Source organism: Somniosus microcephalus, chromosome 3 (assembly GCF_052327205.1).
Source record: "Somniosus microcephalus isolate GS21.2 chromosome 3, FLI_Smic_1.0, whole genome shotgun sequence".
NCBI classification, from domain to species: Eukaryota; Metazoa; Chordata; class Chondrichthyes; order Squaliformes; family Somniosidae; genus Somniosus; species Somniosus microcephalus.
In genome coordinates, this window is record NC_140989.1 from 187,354,557 (window position 1) to 187,381,334 (window position 26,778).

At 48.6% G+C, this 26,778-nt stretch overlaps 1 protein-coding gene across 1 annotated transcript in view; it reads left to right on the forward strand.

The window, feature by feature from the left end:
* Positions 1-15,500: 15,500 nt before the first annotated feature.
* Positions 15,501-26,778, forward strand: part of LOC147121632 (filamin-A-interacting protein 1-like) — a 324,464-nt gene continuing 313,186 nt past the window's right edge. Inside the window, exons 1-2 of the mRNA XM_085982042.1 lie at positions 15,501-15,759; positions 15,889-15,921. The gene's annotated coding sequence lies outside the window, so the exon portion shown is untranslated. The remainder of the gene's footprint in view (positions 15,760-15,888; positions 15,922-26,778) is intronic.

Here is a 26,778-nt window from a genome sequence, read left to right on the forward strand (position 1 = left end):
GACCTCATGGTGTCCAAAAGTGACTCAACCTCTGCGGAAGGGGTCCCTACCCCCGCCTTTTGGGCTGGGGCTGTGGGATGCTTTCCCTTGTTATCCTTCCAAGGGTTCTTACACTCCTTCCGCCAGTGACCATCCTTCCCACACCCGTAACAATTGGCCTTTGTGCTGGGGGGTTACACCCTTCCTGGTGCCACTTTTTCCTACCCAGTCTGGGTTTTACCTCATGCAGCTTACCCTTGGGTGGGTGTGCATCGACTCCCCTACTGTTTTTATAGGCCAGAGTGAGCTGTCTAATTACCGTGATCTCTGTGGTCTGGGGATCTTTGGGGTCGAACCAGGCTTCTGCCTTGGCCCGGATCTGTGCAAGCTGTTCGCCACTAGACAACGGAGCCAATGCATCAGAGAATCCCCGTTCAGGAATCTCCGGTCCCGCATCCCTGGGCAGGCCACAACCGGTCCACAAAAGCCTGCGGGGTCTCCCCTGAGAGCTGTACCGTCTTCTCCATGCGGGAGAAAGGACTTCCCTCATCCATCCCCATGGCCTCCAGAACCGCGTCTCTAAGCTCCTTGTACCTGCTCTGTCCCCTCTTACACTCTTCAGAGAGGGATTGGAGGAGATTACTCTCCAGGGACAATAGCAGCATCTTGGCCTTTTCAGTGTCATCGCAGTCATTGATGCTGGCGGCCTGCTCTATTTCCCTGAAGTGGATCGAGGGATCTCCCTTGGCGGAAAGCTTCGGGACATGGTTGACCATAACCCTAAGCTGTTGGGTGTTAAAGGGTAATATGAACTGGTTTTGGAGGGGTCCTTCATCTTCGCCATTGGCGGGTGGGCCGAACCTCCGATGTCGTGCTGGGCAGATCAGCTCCGGTTCCGACTTTTCGGGCGGGGGTTGCTCTACCTCCGCCTCCACTTCTGGCTCCTCTCTGGGCTCCACCCCCCCCCTTGCTACCAAACCTCGCTGAAACTTGGCGCTATGGGTGGTGGTCGTGAGGTCTCCTCTCTCTCAACCAGGTCATCCCTAGGCACTACCGGTGACACTGGAACTGTTCTCCCCTCATTCCCCATAAAATCTGCCTGACCTGCCTTTGGGCTTATGAGGCATACCACGCCTTTTGCCTTCCGGAGGGCCCGGCTCAGATTTTCTATCCTCTCTTTGCAGGGGCTGTGGTCTGCCTCCTCAAACCCCTGTTCATTAGCTAGCTTGTAAGTGGCTTTTACCCCCTGCACTTTCTCTTCCTGTTCCCTTACTTGCCTTGCCATGCGGGCGTTCTTCTCCCGCAACCATGACTCATTTCCCTTGGCCTCGGTGACTTGACACCGTAGGTATTCCAATTGGGCCTTGTGTTCTCTTACTAGATGTACTCTTTCTTGGTTCAAAGCCTGCAGAGCTACTAACAACTTTTCCCCTGCGAGAGCCTTATCCTGGATCTCCAGGTCTGACTCCCTTAACTCGATTGCCTGTGCGGCAACGAGCCCGTCAAGAAGCTGGATCTGCTTTTTAAAGCACATCAGCCAAACTGCTTTCTCTAAGGACTTCTTGTGTTCCTTTCCCTCTGTCCACTTGGCTGCTGCGTCTACCAGACGCCCAGCCTTTAACAGAGTGGTGATCCACTTCTTAGTGATATTCACCTTGCTAAAAACATAATCAGAAATCCTTTCCTCCATCACGGTTCACTCATCCGAACCACTGTCTACCGTATCGCAACCTTGTTGCCGGTGTCCTGCCGCAGTCGCCATTTCTGTAGGGGGTTTTTGCACAGGTGTGTTCGGGTCAGTCGGCTTTACTTCTGAGCGGTTCGAATCGCTCGCCCCCTGGGTTCTAGACACCGGACTTAAATCAAGGCAGCAATACAGAGAAGACTTGAGTAGACAGGTGGTTGGATGCAAACAAAACCAAGATTTTTATTGAAGAGGAAAACTTAATACAATCCTATGGAAAATCATTAGTGTACACTTCTACAGGCAAAAATTACAAGAGAGTCATAATAATGCTATACACAGGGAAATGGGGAACACACAGCACATCGAGGGAAAACAATTATCTTAACAATCCCCTTTTCCTTATCCCACCTCCTATACCTAACTAGGCTAAGCTATGAGGGGTCAGAATTCATGCTCACCAATCAAAAGGGTCTGTTAGACTCAAAACAGCGGTTGGGTTCGGGGTTCGCTCTTGGTGCTCTCTGGAGCCTGCCGTCGTCACGTGGGCTCCGGGTGCTGCAAGGGCATTGTCCAGGTTCGAGGGCCCCAAAGTTAAAGTCTCTGCTTGGGTACTTTGCTTTGCAGAGATGGTCCTTCGTCGACAACTTGAGTTTGCCTGAAGGTAGTCGTAGGTCAGCTGGGGCTGAAGGCCCGTTGATTCGAAGCCTACCCTCAGTTGGCCTTCCCTCCGGTGGTCTTCCCTCCTCCTCCCCTCGTCGTGTCCCGCTTCGTCTGGCCTGAATTGCCCGTGTTCGCCCGACCCGGTGTCGGGGCGAGTCCAGGTAGAGTGGGAGAGGGCACGGGCAAAGGCCAGGGGGTAAGCGCAGGATGGGGGAAGAGCGGCAGCCACGAGGGCGATGGGCCAAAGAGCTGGGGAGCGGCAGCGCCAGCACAGCAGCGGAGCAGCAGGCGAGCAGAGCAGGAGTTCACTGATTGCTACCTGGGGGCCTTCAATTATACCTTCGTCGAAAAACCCATATCTGCACGCCAAATCAGGTTAGTTGTTTGTTTTAATTTTGGTGGGCTAGTTAAAATAATGGTAGCAATCTATACTGACGGTTTTTAGATGGCCGGTAATTACATCTACCGGCCTGATAATTGACTCGTATTGTCCTGACAGTCCTTGATGGGGTTGTCCAGCCTCGATGGATGAGCTTAATCTGTTTCGGATTATGTATGCAGACTGTTTGATGGCTTTAACTGTAGGCCTCATTGAATTTAGATCTGTCTCCAATTTGGTCTAATACATAATTCACAGTTTTGTCTGAGTCCCAAAACACAAAGTTCTTTTCACAGAAGGCCTGCAGCCTTAGTTTCGATTTCCCCCAAGCTGTTTGCGCTGCAGAATCCATTTTGGAGACCCGTAAGCTTTCTGCCACGAGGCACGGACGCCATCTTGGGTACCCTTTTTAATTCAAAAATGTCTACGCAGGGTCCCTTTTATCGATAATAACCTTCGGGGAGATGCACAAATTTTGCAAATCTTACAGCTTCCACCACTTCCGTTGGCAGCGAGTTCCAGGTCATCACCACTCGCTGCTTAAAAAAGTTTTTCCTCATATCCCCCCTGTATCTCTTGCCCAAAACCTTGAATCTGTGTCCCCTAGTCCTTGTACCATCAACTAGTGGGAACAGCCTTTCCCCGTCTAGCCTATCCAAACCCGTCATAATCTTGTACACCTCTATCAAATCACCTCTCAACCTCCTTTGCTCTAATGAAAACAAATCCAGCTTCTCCAACCTGTCCTTGTAGCTAAGATCCCCCATCCCTGGAACCATTCTGGTAAATCTCCTCTGCACCCTGTCAAGGGCCTTCACATCCTTCCGAAAATGTGGTGACCAGAACTGGACGCAATACTCCAGTTGTGACCTAACCAGCGCTTCATAATGGTTCAGCATAACTTCTCTACTTTTGTACTCAATACCTTTATTTATGAAGCCCAAGATCCCATATGCTTTGTTAACCACTCTCTCAATATGTCCTGCCACCTTCAGGGACCTATGCATATTAACTCCCAGGTCCCTCTGTCCCTGCACACTCTTTAAAACTGTGCCATTAAGTTTATATTGCCTCTCCCTGTTCCTTCTGCCAAAATGCATCACCTCACACTTCTCTGTATTAAAATCCATCTGCCACTTGTCTGCCCATTCTGCCAGCCTATCTATGTCCTGTTGCAGTCGATTGGTATTGTAATGTATGTAATGTATATATACCTTAAGGGAGAGAACTACTTTTTACAGCTCCTGTATACCGTAGTACCGGCAGTGACCACACCTGTATATAAACCCTGAGTAGTGATCTGTACAGTTAGTTCTAGAGTAACCCTCATTCAGTAAACACCTGTTGAATCGTTCCCTGCAGTCTGTTGTCTGATTATTGAAGTACACAACATTAAGATACACGGACATAACATTGGCGACGAGCAGATTCGAACCTACCTGCAACTCTGCATCACCTCCCAGGGATTCGCTCCTGGAGAACAGTGGAAGAAGGTCGAGTCCAGAAGCACGGGCATCGACCACGGGCAACCGCCCAGTCATCCAGCGGAGATTTGAGCATCGCAGGGGAGGCTGTCGAGAGCCAGGCTTGGCTTTCCAGTCACGGTGGTCCAGCGAAACGGGCTGGCAACAGGTACTGCGCAGACCCTTCCCGGACAGCAACGGGCTAGAGCCCGACCGAGCGGCACAGAAAAAGGCCGAGCAGCGTCGACGGGGGAGAGAGAGAGGGCAGAGCGCACAGGGCGCAGCTGGTGTTCAGGACCGAGCGGCGTCAATGGGGGAGAGAGGCGAGAGAGAGCAGAGCGCAGCCGGTGTTCAAGGGCCGAGCAGCGTCAACGGGGGAGAGAGGCGCGCAGGAAAACGCACAGAGCGCAGCCGGTGTTCAAGGGCCGAGCAGCATCAACGGGGGAGAGAGGCGCGCAGGAAAACGCGAGGCGCTGCCATTGCCACGAGGACTGCAGAGAGTGGCATTGGCAGCAGCGCAGGAGCAGCGCACGAAACCCATAGGGCGTCGCCATTTGCCACGAGGACCGCCGAGAGCGGCGTTGGCAGCAATGCGGGAGACACCATTTTAAGCCACAGCGGGGAAGAAAGGAAAGTGCGGGAGACGCCATTTCAAGCCAGTCTAGCCACACCCAAAAATGCCGAAGAGTGGCAGCATCACAGCGTTCGACAATGAAGTCGAAGATTGGACGACATATGTCGAACACATTGAAGTATACTGCAAGGCGAATGAAGTGCCAGATGACAAGAGAGCGCTGGTATTGTTGAATTCAATGGGTGCAAAAACGTATGGCTTACTACGGAACCTGGTATCCCCAGAGAAGCCGGTAGAAAAGGATTTTGAAAACATAGTGTCAATCCTACAGGACCACTTAAACCCCACACCGCTGCTGATAGCAGAAAGATTTAAGTTTCACAAAAGGAACCAGCATAAAGATGAAAGTAATGCTGAGTATTTAACGGAACTGCGCAAGCTATCGAAACACTGCCAGTTTGGAACGGGACTAGCAGATACTTTAAGGGACAAGTTTGGGTGTGGGCTTCAAAGTGAAGGAACCCAGAAATGGCTTCTATCAGAAAAGGATCTTACGCTGGACAAGGCTTTCAGCATTGCAGTATCACACAAAGCAGCAGCACGGGGCGCTGCAGAGATACAATGGAGACCACAAGAATATGGCACAAATGAAATGTCATACGGAACAGTGAAGTGCTGTCGCTGCAGCAGAACAACACACAACAATAATGATTGCTGGTTCAAGGACAAAGTGTGCAGACAGTGTGGGAAAGTAGGACAGATAGCAAGAGTCTGCAGGTCGGGAAAGAAAACCAGCAGCAAGAAATCTCCACAGGAGAAGTACAAGAAGATACATAAGGTGATGGAGAGTAGTTCAGACGAACAGAAGAGTGATACAGACTCCGGAAGCAAGGAGCTGGGTTGTCTGAAACTACATAATGTGATCAAAACGGAGGATCACCAAACTATCTGGGTCACGCTCAAGATAGCAGGAGTCCAAGTGAAAATGGAATTGGACACAGGATCAGCCCTAACAGTCATAAACCGAAGGGACTACAAGCGGCTATTCTCACATATACCCGTGAGAGATACAAAGATTGTCTTGAAGACGTACATGGGGCAAAAAGTCTACCCCAAAGGAAAAATAAGGGTGAATGTTATATATAACGGCAAGGAAACACCAAAAATGGACCTATATGCATTGCCAGATGGAGGACCACCACTACTAGGACGTGAATGGATCCGGAAGATACAGCTAGATTGGCATTCCATACAAGCACTGACTGTAGATGCCAAAAAGGATGACGACGTCACACCTGGACGACTGTCAAAAATGCTAACTGACGCACAAGAAGTGTTCCAGCAGGGGCTCGGAACACTAAAAGGCATAACAGCGACGATCAAAATAGAGAAAAATGCAAGCCCAAAGTTTTTTAAGGCCAGACCGGTACCTTATGTGATCCGCCCAGCCGTCGAAGCAGAGCTGGAAGGTTTGGAACGTTCAGGAGTACTGTCCAAAGTGGACTGGAGTGAGTGGGCTACACCCATCATTCCTGTAATGAAGAGGTCGTTGAGTAATACGCCTGGGGAACCAAAGAAGTTTCGCATCTATGGGGACTTTAAGGTGACAGTGAACCCACTCCTTCACACTGTAAAATATCTGCTTCCGCGGATTGAAGATATTTTTGCCTCGCTATCTGGAGGGAAACTCTTCACTAATATTGATCTGGCCCAGGCGTACCTGCAAATGGAGGTAGGAGAAGCCTCGAAACAGTACCTCACGATCAACACTCATAAAGGTCTCTACCAATACAACCGGCTGGTGTTCGGGGTAGCATCAGCTCCGGCTATTTGGCAATGGGCAATGGAACAAGTCCTGCAAGGGATTCCAGGGACCCAGTGTTATTTGGACGACATCCTGGTCACGGGCAAAAATGACAGTGATCACCTCGCCAACCTGGAGCAGGTGCTCACTAGATTGAAGGAATATGGGCTCTGAGCTAATCGCCACAAATGCGAGTTTTTCCAGAAGCAGATCTCGTATTGTGGCCACGTTATTGATAAAGAGGGGTTACATAAGTCCCCTGAAAAGATTGAGGCAGTAGTCAAGGCTCCAGCCGGTACCGGACAATGTGTCACAACTGAGGTCGTTCCTCGGGCTGGTGAACTACTACCATAAGTTCTTGCCGAATTTGTCTACCGTACTACATCCACTGAACACCCTACTGCAAACGGGGGTACCATGGAAGTGGAGTGACGAATGTAAACGAGCTTTCCAGAAGAACAAAGCATTGATCACATCAAAAGAGGTGTTGGCTCATTTCAACCCAGCACTACCAATTCGGTTGGCGTGTGATGCATCACCCTAAGACATTGGAGCGGTGCTGTCGCACAAATTCCCGGACGGCTCGGAGAGGCCAGTAGCGTTTGCGTCTCGGTCACTAACCTCAGCCGAGCGTAACTACGCCCAGATTGACAGGGAGGCCCTCAGCCTAGTGTGGGGAGTGAAAAAGTTCAATCACTATCTGCACGGGCAGAAGTTCACCTTGCTAACTGACCACCAACCACTTGTCTCCATCTTTAATCCAAAGAAGGGCATTCCGGTGGTGACTGCGCAACGGCTACAAAGATGGTCCCTTTTTCTAGGGGCGCACCAATATAAAATCAAGTATAAGGCCACGAAACAGCATGGAAATGCTGATGGGCTATCACGCCTGCCACTGCCTACTGCGTAGGAAGCACCAGCAGTGGATCCTGTCGAAATATTTCATTCAACTATAATTGAATGCTTGCCAGTAACTAACGCTGGTATAGAGAAGGAGACCCGAAATGACCCGACACTACCTCGGGTATATGATTTGACGGTGAAGGGATGGCCAGCACATGGCAACTCACTGTTGCCAGCATTCTCATCCAGAAGAGAACAGCTGTCAGTATGCCAGGTGACCTTGATGTGTGGATCCCGAGTGCAAATTCCACCCAAGTTAAGGGAGAGAGTGCTCAATGAGCTTCACGAAGGTCATCTGGGAGGGGTGAAAATGAAAAGCCTTGCTAGGTCTTATGTATGGTGGCCGGGGATCGATCAGCAAATCGAGGACCTGACAAAGAGCTGCTCAGGATGCCAGAAGGTCCAAAATGCACCACCACATGCCCCTCTACACCCATGGGAGTGGCCCTCATCTCCATGGCAATGGGTGCATATTGATTTTGCTGGTCCATTCATGGACTCAATGTTTTTAATAGCCGTGGATGCGCACTCGAAATGGCCTGAGGTAATCAAAATGTCCTCCACCACCACGGAGAAAACTATTGCAGTCCTATGGACCATTTTTGCCAGGAACGGCTTGCCAGAGCAGATTTGCTCTGACAACGGACCACAGTTTGTGTCCGAAGAGTTTCGAAGATTTATGAAAAGGAATGGGGTAAGGCATTACACATCCACCCCGTATCATCCAGCCACAAATGGATTGGCTGAGAGGTTCGTACAATCCTTTAAAAAAGCAGTAAAGGACATGTGCGATGACGACATTCCACTGCAGCATAAGGTGGACAATTTCCTGTTAGCCTACAGAAATGCGACACATGCAGTCACCAACCAGGCCCCGGCCATGAATTTCTTTAACCGAAGGTTGAGATCTCGTCTGGATTTGCTCAGACCAAATGTATGAAGAGATGTTGAGAGTAAGCAATTCCAGCACATCAATGAGAAGCCGACAAGGAGCTTCAATGTAGGGCAACCAGTCTTGGCCCACGACTACCGAACAGAGAAATGGCAACCAGGAATGATATGCACACGGCAGGGGCCACTAATGTACACAGTGGATGTTGGGGAGAACATTGTGAGACGCCATGCTGACCAGATCCTAGAGTCACAGGAATGAGTCAACCCCATGTCTCGGCCATACGTACCTGGTGAGGAACCCGACGTACAGGTCGCATCTACCTTAGAAACAATAGCATTGGAAGCTGATGAATCAACTGACGGCAGGGTGCTAGAATGGCCTCCGCACCAAGAGCGAGACACTCGGGAAAGGCATTATCCAGAAAGAATCAGGAAGCCTCCCCAGAGACTGAATATATGAATGGACTATTTTCATATAACATTGTATATTAAAAATGTTAATTATTAAATGAGCATTATGGTACTGTTAATCTAAAAGGGGAGGAATTGTAATGTATGTAATGTATATATTACCTTAAGTAGGAGAACTACTTTTTACAGCTGCTGTATACTGTAGTACCAGCACCTGTATATAAACCCTGAGTAGTGATCTGTACAATTAGTTCTAGAGCAACCCTCATTCAGTAAACACCTGTTGAATCATTCCCTGCAGTCTGTTGTCTGATTATTGAAGGACACAACATTAAGATACACGGACATAACAGGTATCATCCTCACTGTTTGCCACACTCCCAAGTTTGGTGTCATCAGCAAATTTAGAAATTCTACTCTGTATTCCAATATCCAAGTCATTTATATATATCAAAAAAGCAGTGGCCCCAGCACTGACCCTTGGGGAACACTACTGTCTACCATCCTCCAGTCTGAAAAACAACCACTTACCACAACTCGCTGTTTTCTGTCCTATAAGCCAATTCCTTATCCAAGCTGCCACTGACCCATCTATTCCATAAGCTTCAATTTTGTTAACCAGCCTTCTGTGTGGTACTTTGTTAAACACCTTCTGAAAATCCATATAGACAACATCCAATGCATTCCCTTCATCATTCCTCTCTGTTACTTCAACAAAAAATTCGATTATATTAGTCAAACACGATCTGCCTTTTACAAATCTGTGTTGGCTCTCCTTAATTAGCTTAAACCTCTCCAAGTGCCTGTTAATTTCTTCCTTGATTATTGTTTCTAAAACTTTACCCACCACTGATGTTAAACTGACCGGCCTGTAGTTACTAGAATTGTCTTTACACCCTTTCTTCAACAATAGTGTCACATTTGCCACTTTCCAACCAGTTGCGTATCGGGAAATCACGGGCAGGGTAAAGTTATTAAATGTAAAATCGTGGGCTACATGTTGTGTATGTACCTTTAAGGGAATAACTGGTCTCAGACTGCAGTACCGGCAGTGACCACCCCTGTATAAAAGACCCTAGCAGGCTTCTGTAGTTTCAGGTTCCAGGTTGTCTCCATTCAGTAAAGACTTGTTATAATCAACTCCTGCAGTCCGTGTCTCAATTATACACGGACATAATACTGGCGACGAGTAAGAAACTAACTTACCTGCAACTCGGTAGCACCTCAGACGACGTTATTGAAGGTCGAAGCCAGAAGAAAGAAAAAAAAAAGAATCCAAAGAAACTCGAGAAACGGGCATCAACCGTGGGCAACCGCCCTCCAAATCATCGAATCGAAAAGTGCAGGAGAGACTGTCGAAAGCCAGGCTTGGTTCTCCAGTCTGTGGTTTCCCAGCTAATCGGGCTGGTGGCAGGTAGTGCACTGATCCTTCCTGGGCTGCGGCAGGCTAGAGCTCGATCGGGTGGCTCTGCAACGGGACCGGGCAGCGAGTCGGGAAGCAAAGAGAGAGAGAGAGGGTGGAGCACACAGGGCGCGGCCGGTGCTTTGAAGCCGGGCAGCGTTCGGACCTAAGAAGAGGGAGGGAAGTGTCCCAGAGGGTCCGCTCCACGACGGGAACGGTTCTTCAATTAACGGAGCAAATATTGAAGCGCGATAGAAAAATAAAAATACCGCATTGGCAGCAGCGATCGGGGAGGCGCGAAGCCCGTAGGGCGTCGCCATTGCAGGATAGTAAAATAAATATAATCGCCAGCAACAGTGTTGGCAGCAGCGGCAGCGGCGGGAAAGCGCGGGAGGCGCCATCTTAACTTGGCGGGAAAGAAGGAAAAGCACGGGAGGCGCCATTTTGATCCATCGAGGACGAAGGCAAAGCACGGGAGGCGCCATCTTAGATTTTAAAGATGCCAAAGACTGGCGATATTACTGCCTTCGATAATGCAATAGAAGACTGGACCATGTATGTGGAAAGAGTCGAGGTATATTGCGAGGCAAACGAAATAGCCGATGAGAAAAAGGCATCGGTATTGCTAAATTTAATGGGCGCAAGAACGTACGGCCTATTGCGGGACCTGATTACTCCAGCCAAACCGAAGGCGAAGAGTTTTAATGAAATTGTTGCTATCCTACAGGAACACCTAAATTCTACACCGCTGCTGATAGCAGAAAGATTTAAATTCCACATGAGAAATCAGCATAAAAATGAGAGCAATGCTGATTACCTTACGGAACTACGCAAGCTATCAAAGCACTGCCAGTTCGGAGCAGGATTGGCAGATACCTTACGGGACAAATTTGTCTGTCGACTCCTGAGCGAAGGAACCCAGAAGAGGTTACTCTCAGAGAAAGAGCTGACGCTAGATAAAACTTTCAGCGTGGCAGTATCGTACGAAGCAGCAGCAAGGGGAGCTGCGGAAATACAACAAAAGCCACAGGAATACGGCACCCACGAAATGACACGGGGATTTGCAAAATGTTATCGCTGTGGCAGAACAAACCATGACCAGAAGGACTGCTGGTCCAAGGACAAAATATGCAGGCAATGCGGAAAGATGGGACACATTGCACGAGTTTGCAGGTCTGGGAAGAAGACCAACGACAACAAAAAGGCTACTAAGGAACCGTACAGGAAAGTACAAAAGATGACGGACAGTAGTTCCGAAGACCAGATGAGCGATAGTGAATCCGGGAACAAGAGACTAAGCTGTCTCAAACTTCACAACGTAATTGCAAAAGAGGATCACCGAACCATTTGGGTCACCCTCACGATAGCAGGGTCCCAAGTCAAAATGGAATTGGATACAGGATCAGCTCTAACCGTCATGAATCGACGAGACTATGAGCGGCTATTCTCACACATACCCTTGAGAGAGACATCCATTGTCTTGAGGACGTATACGGGGCAAAAAGTATACCCCAGAGGAAAAATAAGGGTGCCTGTCGAATACAACGGCAAGAAAATACGGAAATTGTATCTCTACATTCTGCAAGATGGTGGATCACCGTTATTGGGACGTGAATGGATCAGAAAGATAAGTTTAGACTGGCACTTCATTCAGGCACTGACGGTGGCTGGTAAAAAGGATGACGACGTCACTCCTGGACAATTGTCAACAATCTTAGCTGACGCCAAAGAGATATTTCAACAAGAACTGGGCACTCTTAAAGGCGTAACCGCCTCGATAAAATTAGAGGAGAATGCAATTCCCAAGTTTTTCAAAGCAAGACCGGTACCATATGCAATTCGCCCAGCTGTCGAGGCAGAGCTGGAGAATCTGGAGAATGCAGGCGTGTTGTCTAAGGTCGACTGGAGCGAGTGGGCGACACCCATCGTTCCTGTCATGAAGAAAACGTTAAACAATAAGTCTGAGGAGCCAAGGAAAGTTCGCATCTGTGGGAACGTCAAGGTGACGGTGAACCCAGTCCTTCACACAGTACAATATCCCCTTCCAAGGATAGAAGATATCTTCGTCTCACTATCTGGAGGGAAGCCTTTTACAAAAATTGACCTAGCACAAGCATATTTGCAGATGGAGGTTGAAGAATCCTCTAGGAAGTATCTCACGATAAACACTCACAAAGGTCTTTACCAGTATAATCGACTGGTATTCGGAGTAGCATCAGCTCCGGCGATATGGCAAAGAGCGATGGAACAAGTCCTGCAAGGGATTCCGGGGACTCAGTGTTACTTGGACGACATCCTAGTGACAGGTGAAGATGACAGTGAACACCTTGCCAACCTAGAGCAGGTGCTCACTAGACTACGTGAACATGGGCTACGGGCCAATTGCCCCAAGTGCGAGTTTTTTAAGAAACAGATATCGTATTGTGGCCACGTGATTGATGAAGAGGGGTTGCATAAGTCCCTTGACAAAATTGAAGCGGTAGTTAAGGCTCCAGCGCCTGAAAATGTGTCGCAACTGAGGTCATTCCTCGGATTGGTGAATTACTACCATAAGTTTTTGCCGAATTTGTCCACAATTCTGCATCCACTGAACGCCCTACTATGAACAGGAGTAGCATGGAAATGGAGCGATGAATGTAAGCGGGTCTTTCAGAAGAGTAAGGACCTTATCACTTCAAGAGAAGTATTGGCTCACTACAACCCATCACTACCGATAAGACTGGCGTGTGATGCGTCTCCCTACGGCATTGGGGCGGTACTGTCACATAAATTCCTTGATGGTTCAGAGAGGCCGATAGCTTTTTCATCACGCTCGTTAACTTCAGCCGAGCGTAACTACGCCCAGATTGACAGAGAGGCCCTCAGCCTGGTGTGGGGGGTGAAGAAGTTCAATCACTACCTGCACGGTCAGGAATTTACTCTACTAACTGATCATCAACCTCTCGTCTCTATTTTCAACTCTCAGAAGGGCGTACCGATAATGACGGCACAATGGCTACAGAGGTGGTCCCTTTTCCTAGGGGCACACCAATATCACATCGAGTACAAAGGAACTAAACAGCATGGGAATGCTGATGGATTGTCACGCCTACCGTTGCCGATGGTGGAAGAAGAACTGGCAGTGGATCCAGTGGAGTTATTCCACTCGACTATAGTCGAATGTCTCCCTCTGACGAATGCAAACATAGAAAAGGAAACACAAAATGACCCGACACTCTCCTGGGTCTATGATTTAACGGTGAAGGGATGGCCAGCACATGGCGAACCACTGCTGCCAGCATTCTCGCCGAGAAGAGAACAGCTGTCAGTGTGCAGAGGAACCTTGATGTGTGGATCCAGAGTAGTAATTCCACCCAAATTGAAGGATAGAGTGCTCAATGAGCTTCATGAGGGTCATCTGGGAGGGGTAAAAATGAAGAACTTAGCCAGAGCGTTTGTGTGGTGGCCGGGAATCGATAGAGAAATTGAAGAGATGACCAAGAGCTGTACAGGATGCCAGAAGGTCCAAAACGCCCCACCACAAGCCCCTCTACATCCATGGGAGTGGCCCTCATCTCCATGGCAAAGGGTGCACATTGATTTTGCTGGTCCCTTTATGGACTCGCTGTTTTTAATTGCGGTGGATGCACATTCAAAGTGGCCAGAGGTAATAAAAATGTCCTCAACCACCACAGAAAAAACTATCACAGTCTTACGAACCATATTCGCCAGGAATGGGTTGCCTGAACAGATTTGCTCTGACAATGGACCACAGTTTGTGTCTGAAGAGTTCCGGAGGTTCTTAAAGAACAATGGTGTTAAGCATTACACATCCGCCCCATATCATCCAGCCACGAATGGATTGGCCGAGAGGTTTGTTCAAACATTCAAGAAGGCTATCAAGGCAATGTGTAATGAAGATATACCCCTACAACACAAGGTGGATAACTTCTTGTTTGTCTACCGGAATGCGACACATGCGGTTACCAACCAAACTCCAGCCATGATGTTCTTCAATCGAAGACTACGATGCCGCTTGGATTTGGTTAAGCCAAACGTCAGAAGAGATGTGGAGAACAGGCAGTTTCAGAATATGAATGAAAGGCCGACCAGGAGTTTAAAGATAGGTCAACCAGTTTTGGCCCGGGACTACCGCACAGAGAAATGGCAGCCAGGAACGATCTGTACACGGCAAGGACCTCTAATGTATACCGTGGACGTTGGAGAGAGCATTGTAAGACGCCATGCTGACCAGATTCTAGAGTCACTGGAAAACGTCAACTCCACACCACGATCTGGTACACCTGGCGATGAAACCGAAGTACCAATTGCATCTACCACAGAATCGGTGATATTGGAAGCAGACGAACCAAACAACGACATTGATCCCGACGCAACCTTGCGTATCGGGAAATCACGGGCAGGCTAAAGTTATTAAATGTAAAATCGTGGGCTACATGTTGTGTATGTACCTTTAAGGGAATAACTGGTCTCAGACTGCAGTACCGGCAGTGACCACCCCTGTATAAAAGGCCCTAGCAAGCTTCTGTAGTTTCAGTTTCCAGGTTGTCTCCATTCAGTAAAGACTTGTTATAATCAACTCCTGCAGTCCGTGTCTCAATTATACACGGACATAATACTACACGTCTGTGATTCCCCGATGTGATGAGGTTCCACACTTGTGGGGCTTAGTCAGGAAATGGCCCTTTATAGGTGGTTTCAGTGCATATGTTTGTGTGGACAAACCCAAGAGTCTTGTGTTGCCTTAGGTCTTAAGAAAACAACAGTGATGGGTAAGAGGAGCAGTAGAATAAATTCAATGGAGTGCAAATAATTTGTTCATTTTCTACTGAATGGGGTCAAAAGTTTAAAGTGGCACCAACCAAATAATAAATTGCAGTCCCACTGATTTCTTTTGCTGGTACTGTACTTTCTTACAGGTTGTCCCAAGCTCCTTATCTCTGGGAGAGTACGAGTCACTGCACACTGCCCTGTGTCATCCAGAAAATATTTCACTTTTCTTCATGTAAATCACCCAAACTGGTAAGATGCTTTGTCACTCGGAATCTTTGCTCACTGTCTGTTGATGTCATGTGCAGAGAGCTAAAAGTTCTGCATTTGTGGACAATGCCTGTTTTTACTGATCAAATAGGGGCTGACATTAAGAGGAAAGCTGTGCGACCTAAAATAGTGCTTGTATGCAGATGAAATATTTGGCAGGAGGCCACAGAAGGATTTGATAGTTTCGCTCCTTCTTCCCTCAGTATGTGGCAGTTTGGCTGTAACTCTTCATAACTACGAACAGCTCAGCTGTTCTACAGCAAAGGGAACTGCTACAAAGTTTTCAGCTGTTGACAGGCTTGACTTGCTGAGAACACTGGTTAAATATAGCCCAGGGGAGCTGATTCCTACATAGCCACCACTGCCATAGTATCTGAGGGCTGTAGCAGCACCGACAGAGGAAACACAGCAGTGAGACTTTAAACAGGAGAGCAACAGTCTTCATTTTCCAAACACTGACAGTTTGAACTCTGATCAGGAGCCGGTGTGGACCTTCTATGGTGGCCAGTTTGTTTGAGAAAGTAACACACTCGCGCCCTGTTCTCCACTATTTCCTGCGGATGGTGGGTTGAGAGCAACAAGGAACTCATCTTCATCTGTTCTATACTGTGGAAATGTTTGCCTGATCTAATCTTGCCCAAGGACTGTGGAACAACCACATCTCTAACCACTGACCTTGTGTACCCTATTAGATCTGTTCTGTGCCTTGATAACACCAATCTCAGGTAAGTGAAGTCTCTTGTTATCTCTTTTTTTTTAAATAAATAAAATGGGCTCACAGGTTCGATAGCGAAACTTCTACTGTCGTTTACAGGTAGCGGAAGATAAATTTGCCTTTTAGCCCAAGTATTGATGTGCATCTTTTAAACTGTGAATAAGTTGATATTCTTTTCTTTTCCAAATCCAAACTATCAACCGAAGTGGCACTATATTTGTAATAGTGTTGGTGAAACTATTCAAGCACTCGGAGACTAGGTGTAAAGTAGCCCCAGTCTATGTCAAAGTTTGGAATAGTTTTGATAACAAAATTAGAATGTCAGCAAAACTGAGCACTCTTATTCTCTTCTTCCTATCAGCAGTGACTGTGTCTTCTCAATAGAACAACATACAGTATTTGAGTGGAATGGACTGGGACTTTCTTGTCGTTATAATTTTTCAGTAGTGTTAAAGAAACACATTGTATATTTCAAACAAATGGTTGGTACCTTTTAAGGAAGTGAAATAATGCAAAACAATTTCTCATAATGAAAAACTAGCTGGCCAAAATCTTCCTTTGCTCTTTACCTCTTTGTAATTTGAATATTTCGTGGGTCATTATCGATAGCATTGTATCTCAAGCAACTGCCATCTGTTTACTGTTTTGTTCTGCTTCGTGGTAAATATCCCGGACAGACATTATGGATGTGATTGGCCACACAGGCTGCAGAGATCTTTTTTCACTACCAGTCTTAGCCAGCTCTTTTATGGAAAGGCCGATCTTTAAGCAATATAAATACTATCCCCGAACAGATGAAACTTCTGTCATTGGCCCATTTCTTGAGACGGTTGGAAAGACTGTCATTTTCAGATGAAGAGTGTATGCAAATTAGGTTTGGAATGAATCCACAAACATACTGTGCATAGAAGCCATAATACAAATTTTTTTTGAGTCAATTCGCCATTTCAAAGATCCTTTTATGAGGCTGACAATTTTCTGTTATTTCGAAACAGTCAAGAGTACAGTATTCCCAGGATTTAATTATTGCTTTGGAATGATTCATTTTTTGTGATGTTGCCTGCAGTTTTAACATCACAAGGCATTGTGTCAGTGTCGCCGATTATTCAGCAGTTGTTTGGCAGTAACTTGCCATCGATATCAATGGGATCCTCTTGCGAATGTTAACCCTTTGAGAACCGTGTTGAGGCTTTTATGCACTAAAAATATAACAATGTTACAATCTTCCAATTCACTGAATATAATGAATAATAGTTGGTTTTAGGGATTGCAGTTAATTATCTAAACTCCAAAGAAAATCAATTATGCACATATTATACTATAAAAACCACAAGTTTATTTTTTAACGCCAATAAGCAAACGAGGGACGAGAGTAACTGGTGAGATGAGCCCAGCCTTCACCTGTTGCCTACTGTTGGAAATAAATAGAGTTCCGGGAAGCATGCAAGCACTGGTCATGATGTCGTCACTCCAGGTGACACAGAAGTAGAGGATTAACTCTGGGGGGAAATAGGATGTATAATTCAAAGGAAACCTGCATGACACTAGCTGCAAAATCTGATGTGTGTGCCATACAGAAGTTTATGTTTGTATGTCCTGTAAGGATGAGGGAGTGGTCTATAGTGCAGTGTGGATTGCAGGCTTTATACTAAGATGGCAAATGTAAAGTAGCCGATAAGTAAGGATTTAAAAGCATGTGAGATTTATGTGTTGGGTTTTACAGAGTACATCCTCTATTTATCGCAAAGATCCCTAGGATTTAAAAAAAAAATCCTTTAATTGTCCATTGGTTTGACCTTTGATCTGGCTACATTCCAAGCCTTTGACCTAATTTAATGAGTAGAATTGCCAGTGACTTATACTCCAGAATACGCAGATCTTTCTATGTCCCAAATTGCTCGGTGCTGCAAGCTGTCAGAAAGCAGTCGCAATTCCCTGAAATATGAGACAATGATATTAAAGACTCTGAAAACAAACAGAAACTATCTGCTCAAAATGAATGTTGAGACTGCATCAGCAACAGACCAAGTCAAAAGGTTAAGCCTATCCATCCTTCATAGGGCCTCCTGTTTATCGGCAGATAGCCAGAGCAGTCACATCGGATTGTAAAGTCATAAATAACAACAGCAACATCTACAGCCTCGGCTGTTGTATCCGTGTGTTAATAGAGACACGGAAGGCAGGAGTAGGTTTCACAGGTGTTTACTGAACAAAGTCTGGAGGTGAACTAACTGATACAACACAATATACAGGCTTATATAGCCCGAGTGGCCATTACCGGCATTACAGTACACAGGGGGCTCTTCAAGGCACATACACTACAATTCCTCCCCTTTTAGCCAACCAGTACATAATATTTTAAGTAATCATTAATTACATGTTACAAGAACAATAATCTACACATTGCTGCAGTTAATCAATTATAAGTCAGTCTCTCTGGAGGCTTCCTGACTTGGTTCGGATAATGCCTCGGTGGTGTAGTAGTTTCTGGTGGTGTAGTAGGTTCTTTTGGCAAGGCTGATTCGGCTTGAATGCCAGTGTCGGGTTCATCTGGTTCCAGTATCACCGGATCGGAGGTAGATACTATGGGTATCTCTACTTCATCCTTAGGCGTATAGAGTTGTGGTGTGTAGGGGGTTTCTCTTGCTCGTTCTGGTCTCCTGCCAGGCTTTGTGCAATAATTACCCTTGAGTGGTTCGACCCACTCTCCCCTACAGTGCTAGACCTTGGACTTAGATGCAGAGAACTGTAGTGCAGAGAAAGGACTCAATAGACCAGGTTGAATAGCACGAAATGGATGCTTTTATTTTTAAACAGTTTGAAGCATTACAAAATACATGTCATAGGCACAGATTAAAGTAACTACAATCATGCACAAATTTATGAACTTGACTCTATGGAAATGGGGAACACACGGCACGTCGTAAAAGGGGAAACACATTACGATTTAACCTTACTCCCTCCCCTAAATACCTAAACTAAGTTTCGACTTGAGGAACTCGGGATCATGCTCACCACTATCAGAATCGCAAAAGGAGGGGTTCGCAGCCTTTCTGGCACAGCTTTCCGTCGTCACGTGGATTTGGAAACTTCTGGCGCAGCTTGTTTTTCTCTCTCTCTCAGGCGATGAGGCAGTGGACACAGCCTCGATGAGCGCTCGTCATGGCTGAAATCCACCAAGTCTGTTGTGGATTTGGGTTCATGGAACAGTCCCTGCCACCAATGTGATATTGAAGAAATGGATGCACGTGTCGAGGCCTTGCCTGGCTAGGCTCGGAATGTCCTTTTTATCCGACCTGGATCGTCGGTTTTTCCCGAGGGTGTCTTCTCCTTCGGCCTGGGTCATCGATGATCTCCCGACAACAGCACCCGGGCCACCCTCATCGTCTTCCCGTCGTGGCCGAGCCTTGTCTGGCTGAACACCGACCACGTTGTCTTTTTCCCGAAGTTGTCCGTCTGAAGCGTCTTTATCGATTCCGAAGCTACCGAGGTGGAAGAGAGGGCAGGGCAGGCCAGCCTGATGGACTTTTCAAAATCCATATTTATACCCTTTTGGGCCAGCCTTATCTCCCGCCAGATCATAGTCCAGTCTTTGTAATATTTTGGCGGGCAGAAATCTCTGCAGGGGCGCTTTGTCTTGTAACGGGAGCCGGTGATAACTTAACTGGCCTTCCTGGCCGATAATGTCTTTTACATTGTCACCGTGACTCGGTTCGCATATTGATTGGTCTGGAGATTTCCCTTGATGGCTGTTAAACGGTTTCTCCTTAAATGGGTATAAGTGTTCATGCATTGTCCGCCCATATCTTGATGGGCCCCATCCTGTTTGCCTGAAACTGTCCTGTACTTAGAATCCATTGAATATGTATGCTGTTTCCCTGAGTTTCGGTTTCCCGATACTGGCTTTCGCGGGCTTACTGTTTTCAATCCACAAGCCTGTCAATAAACTGTCTTGTTTTATCCTGTTTTCTTGCGTGATTATTGCTGAAAATTTCGAATCTTACAGGCCCCCCTGTGATACTGATAGCTTGCTAGAGGTATCAATGATCCTTGGTGAGCAAATTTTCCCTGATTCCCCACATCCAAACATTCCTGGCACTTAACTATCTATGACCCTCATGACACATGCAGTTCCCATTTCCGAAAAAAACGAAAATTACCTTGTGCACATTTGGACAATCATAGGCAGCACTTCTTAAACTATAACACATTCATCTGTCAGATGTGCAGGGGTTGATACCCTCTTGCACCACCTGCATACACCTTTTATTAATCCAAAAACTTAAGAACGACTAATAACATAACAATATTCATATACTTAAAACAAAAATGCGCAAATGGCCAAAATCTAAAAATGGAGGGACGCCTAACCTTCAATACTAGCAACTTAAAGTGGGGTGTCTTCTTCCCCCATTCGCACATAGCGTTCTCTCCATTCTCCTGTGTTCTCGTGCCTCTGGAGGCGTTTTCCTCTTTTGCAATGCACGAATAGCAAAAATATCACAATTAAAACCTGACACACTACTAGGATGTAGGATGCTATTCTAATCCAGGCTGGGACCTCTATGTTAGTGAACAAGTCCCACCATGGTGGGATGACTATGTCCAATATGTCTTTTCCTATCTCTAAAGTCTTCTGCTCCAGTGTGTAAAAATGTTTCTGTGAAACTATAACGGCTTTTAAAATCTTGGTGAGGTGTTCGGGAAGAGGGGGAATGACATAACCAAAATGCGCGATGAATCGTTGCAAGTTCGTGAAATTCTCTTTGACAGTGAGGTGAACGGTGGAGGGTGCAGGAATGGGGACAATTCGTTGTTGTGCCACTTGAACCTCGGCCCTGGGTTTGAAACAGAAACCGCTATCACTGATCGAACACCACTCGTGTTGTCCATAGCGGTAGTGAGGCGCTGCAGTGGTGACGCAGTATGTCCCACCCCCGATATATGCTACCTGCGGGGGCACATGGTCCTCTGCCATTGCCTCCATGGTGCAATTTATCGGCTTCGCGCTAGCGGTTCTGAACCCGCACTGTGGTTTCAAAAAGGCATTCAAGTGCTGGGGACACAGGATGATGTGTGCTCCCCGGCTCCGACACCCCGAGAGGTCAGTGCCTGTCATCGTAGGCTCCCATCTGATGACGTAAGGCGGGACCACTGCGTAACGAATGTGTGCGCCCCCCTGAATGACTCCAATGTTCTCCACCCTGTATACCAGGGCGGGCTTTGCTGCGGGACCCAACACCGGCATTCTTACCACTATTCCCATGATAGTATGATTCGAACGTCCGCAGTCCACTGGGACTGGGTATGCTTCTGCAGCTAGTCTGAGCTGGCACGGGCTTAATGCATTCTCAAAAGGGTGGAGCGCTTGCAAGTGCTTGTTGCTGATACAGGACGGGACCAAACCCTGTTTTAAATCCTCAAGATTACTGCGGCCCTCGCCCAGTAACCACGCCCCGTATAGCACACAGGCCTCGTTTTGCGCAGCTTGATCGGACGCATTCCGATCCTCCTTAATGAGCACATTTACCGTTCTCGCGTGTTTCTCCAGCTCAGCTATTATTTCCTTAAAGTGTAGTGTCATGGCCTGGTCTTCATGTAACTCAGAACCCACTACCTTATTTTCGTCTGTCAGTATGTTCCTTAACTGGGCTTTTAAACCGTTGATCTGTGTCTGCAGCTCCACGTTATCTAGAGCGTTGACGACAGATGTCCCGGTATTAAAAGCAGTGAATATGTCATTTACTGTACCCCTTCTTTGCCTCCCGACTCGATCCAAAACTTCTGGTGGTGTGGTGTATAATTTGTCTTTGTCGATGTCGGCAAAGTCAAACTCGTAAAGCTGTCTAAACATTCGGGTTAACAGGACCTGGTATAATTGTTCCGTTTCTTTGGGACACCACTCCGGCAATCGTACCTCAGTGAGGTTTAAAATCACTGAGGCCACCGCGTAGTGTACCCCTTGGTACAGCACCTGACCGGTGGGTACCAATACTAAACCGTTCCCGGGTCCCTTGGTGGTGGTTGGGCACCCTTCTTTCTGGGCTAGTGCTACCAGAAGCGTGGGCAGGGGCTTGCGTGGGCGGGTGATGAGTTCAGTGGCGTTTACCGGAATAGGGGAGTATGGGGCGCCGCACGCTCGAGTGCTGACATCCCATCTCATCTCCTTTCCTTCATCCTGCTACTGCCTCTGAAAGAAGATGGATACGCCCTTGGGGCAAATGCGTTTTGAACCCTACATACAGACATATATTCCTTCATCTGGTTCCCACCATTTGTCCCAACACACATGTAATTGTCCGTGAGTCCCCGTAATAGTCCGATGGGTATTATTACCCAGTCGCTCCCACTCGACCGTAGAGTTCTTCATGTCCTTTCCCAGCTTTCGCAGCCACCACCATCGCCTTAGTGGTACGTTCCCATTACACACCAGACAGATCCTCTTTCCCACGGTAACGCTGACTCTGGGTGCAAGGATCCTCACCCGAGGGCACGTTAACGAAGTCTCTTGGTAGGCAAAACCGAAATTGCTGGAGTATTCCGTAGAATTCGTCCCCAGCCAACCTGGCCATCTCCCCTGGTGGAAGTAGGTGGCGGTTTCCTCAACCTCTCGCTCCCCTGTCCCATCCGTTGCGATGGGGGCCGTGTCCCCGGAACACCCGAAGATGATGATGTCCTTGGTGCGGCCTCGGTAGGCCCACCCGCACCCGATCGCCACGAACACGATGAGAATCTTTTTCATCATACCCCAGGTTTCTGTAACCAATAAAATGATGTAGCCAGGCTCCCAATAGGTGCTGGCCTAATTAAATGGACGCGCGGGTTCCTAGACCCCGCTTCCAAACAAGCACACATACCGGGCAGACTTCAAAATTGTACTCTTAACATTTCTTAACACCGTAAACTTTATATTCTTTAAACTATCATCATAATTACCTAACTTAACTTATGTACAGCGCCGCCCTCCGCCGGGCGGCCTACTGAATTCCTGTGAGGGCTGCAGCGTGCCACACCCTGTGGTGGGGCTGCACTGGCCTTCGGCTTTGATCCCCCGCAGCCTGTCGCTGTTGAACGGGAACCATGCCTTTCTGGGGCTGCTCTAAACCGAGGTTGGGAAGGATGGGGAGAATCTGGCCAAAACTTTCTGGGCTGGGGCGCTCGAGTCGACCTACGAGGGGCTGCTTTGGGTGAGGCTCCCGGGGCTGATGGACCGGGGGTTGGGACTGTCACCGTCACAGCCTGTGGTTCCACCACAGCTGCCGGCTCCAGCTCCCCTCCCTCAGGCTCCGCCCCCCCGGGGCCGGGATTTGTGGCTTCCGACTCCACCTCACCTGTCCCTACAGGTAGTGAATCTCCGACCCCATTCCCTACCTCCCCCAAGCTTGAGTCGAGGGCGGGATCGTCGTCCTCTGACTCTTCCTCCTCCGTGATTGGGTCTAAGGCGAGGTCGAGCTGTTCGGGCTCTTCCTCGTCCGAATCCCAAATTAGAGGGGAGACCTCCCACTCCGATGGGGTGGCCCCTCCCTTCACGCAGGCTACTGTTCCAGCCTGTGTGGTCTGTGACTCTGTTAGAGGCTGAGGATTTTTGTTCTCAGACCTGGTCCCTTTTGTTGGCCCTTGTGCACCCGATTTAAACAGTTTACACTGGTTAATGTGAAACCATTTGGTACGTCGGGGCACCTTCACTGCATAAACCATGGGGCTGGCCTTGTCTACAATGCTGTAAGGCCCCATGTACAATGGTTCAAAACTCCCTACCCTGGCGTAGTTTCGGACCATGACCTGGTCTCCGACTACCCACTCTTGTTGCTTACGAGGTTCCAGTAACAGTCGATTTCCCTGGTGCTGTCTTCCCATGTTCCCAGCCGTCTGCCCATAAATCTGTTTCAGGCGCTCCAAAAGGGTTTGGACGAATTTGTCTCGCTTCACCTCTCGGAGCTGGCCCTCAGTGAGCACCGGGGCTAGTACATGGGTGGGTGTTCGCATGATCCTTCCAGTCATTAATTTGTGCGGGGAATACCCCGTACTTTTGGACTGGCTGGCTCGGATCCCCATGAGGACTAAAGGCAGGACCTCCGCCCATTTCTGGGGCGAGCCCATTGTCTCTTTCCTCAGCTTTTCCTTGAGGGTCCGATTCATGCGTTCAACAATCCCGGATGACTGGGGATTGTATGCTACGTGCCACTTCCCCTCAATGCCCAAGAGCATGAGGGTGTTCTGCATTACTTGACCGGTGAACTGACTCCCCTGGTCGGACTCTACAAAACGGGGGAGTCCCCACCGTGAGAACACTTCCCGAATCAAGATCTTAGCAGTGCCCAGTGCCGTAGCTGTTCTGCACGGGAAAGCTTCTACCCATTTGGTGAACACATCTACCAGGACAAGGCAGTACTTATATCCTCCCTGGGCGGCGGGCAGGGGCCCTATGTAGTCGACCTGAATCGACTGCCATGGTCCCTCTACCCTCCTGATGTGCCCCATGGGCACCTTCCTTTTGTGGGGGTCTGGGTTGTTTGCAGCGCACACAAGACAGCTTGTGCAGAATTCGCGGACATCGTCCCGAAGTCCCGGCCACCATCCCGCCTGCTCTACCCGCTGCCAGGTAACCTCAGGCCCGGGGTGTCCCGCCCCTGGACCCTCGTGGGCCAGTTGCAGGAATTCCCTCCAGTGCTGCTGCGGCACAACCCACTGCTCCTCTCGGAACAGCATGCCTTCTTTGACTGAGAGGGCTGCCGTACTGTACGGACCCTCTACCTGCTTGCCTTCTGTGATGGCTTTTAGGACTGTTTTTAGGGCGGGATCCAGGGTTTGGACGGTCTTTAGGTCTGGGGGCGGTGTCACCCCTGTGTTCCCTGGAATTCCCTCCCTGCCTTGGATCGCCGCCACGGGTCCGGGTCCATAGGGGTCCCAGAGAATGCCGTTGCGTGCACCCTCCCTGGCTAGCGCATCCGCCTGCTGGTTGCCCTGACTGCGGGGTTCTGTGGTGGAATGAGCCTTCACCTTATGGATGAACACCTCCCCTTCCTCTCCCACAGCTGCCAGGATCTTTTCCAGCAAGGGCTTAACTGTTAAAGGCCGCCCGTCCGCGGAGGTATATCCGCGGCGGGACCAGATGGCGAGGTACTCCGTACACGAATTGCATGTGAACATGCTGTCTGAGCAAATCGTGTATGGGGTTGGGAAAATCTCGGGGTGGGTAACCACGTACGCCACCGTGGACAGTTCAGCCTGCTGTGTGCTCATAGTGCTGGGGAGCTTAATTGCCAGGGCAATGTTTGCCGCAGGGTCATAAACTCCACACCCTGTGATTCGTTCGCCAGCAGATACAGTGCTAGAACCGTCTACGTAGATTTCGCGGCCTGTGGGGTGTATCCCGGCCCGTAAACCTATGTTGACCTCCCATACCCCTTCTACGGAACACCGATGAGCTGTTCCGGGATATACCATGTTGGCTGCGAGTTTTGGCTCGCAGAGGCCTTTAACTTTGAGATCCATCTGGGAAAGGAGGAGGGTCCAGCGCGCAATCCGAGCGCTGCTTATGGTCCCATCCTTAATCCTTCCATCCAGAAGCATCTTTGTGGGGGTGTGATGGGTGAGGAGAGTGATGGGAGAGGTTCCTGTGAAGATCACTGATCTGTTCACAGCCCAATGCGTGGCCAGGAGATGCCGTTCGCAATTGGAGAAACTCCTCTCTACATCCGTGAGCACCCTGGAGGAATAAACTACCGGTCTCAGCTTGCCGTGCCGCTCCTGGAGCAACACAGCGCTCAGGCTTTCCCCACTAGCGGCTACCTCCAGGAAGAACTCCTCTCCCCCATCTATGGCCCCTAGGGCTGGCGCGGTCTGCAGATCACTTTTCAACTTCTCGAATGCTGCCTGGCACCCCTCATCCCAAGACCACTCGACTCCCTTGTGTAAGAGTCGGAGTAGCGGGGCTGCTGTGGCAGCATAGTCCTCGATGAAATCTCTGCAGTACCCGGTCAATCCCAAAAAGGACCTTACACCCGTTACTGTGTTGGGGATCGGCAGATCTTGTACTGATTCCCTTCTGGCCTTATCACAGAAATCACACACACAGAAACCCCACAGTGCAGATAGAGGCCATTTCGGCCCATCGAGCCTGCACCAACATATCCCACCCGATCCCCGTAACCCCTACACCAACACATATCCCACCCTATCCCCGTAACCCCACATATTTAATCCCCCTAACACTAAGGGTCAATTTATCATAGCCAATCAACCTAACCCGCACATCTTTGGACTGTGGGAGGAAACCGGAGCACCCGGAGGAAACCCACGCAAACACGGGGAGAATGTGCAAACTCCACACAGACAGTCACCCGAGGCCGGATTTGAACCCGGGTCCCTGGTGCTGTGAGGCAACAGTGCTATCTATGGCTCTTTCTCCAGCGCGGATGGCCAGACCCAGGAATTTGACTTCCTGCTGGCCGATCTGTGCTTTCTTTGGGTTTACTTTGAAACCCTTCCTTTCTAACAGTTCCAATAATTCGGCTAATAGTGGGCCGTGCTCCTCCCTTGTGTCCATGAACAGGAGTAGGTCGTCCACATACTGTACTATCTGGTTGGGCTGGCTAAACTTTTTTAAACTCCCCGCCATGCATTGATGGAAAATGCTGGGGCTGTTGTGAAAAACCTGTGGCAACCAGTTCCAAGTGTACTGTTGCCCTTTGAAAGTAAAGGCAAACTTGTACTGATCCTCCCGCCGCAGCGGAATGGACCAGAAACCGTTCGAGATGTCCAGCACCGTGAACGTGGTCGCCGATGCTGGAATACTCCCTATTAGGTCTGCAACTGCTGCTACCATGGGCGCACAGGCTGGGATGTTACTATTGAGGACTCTGTA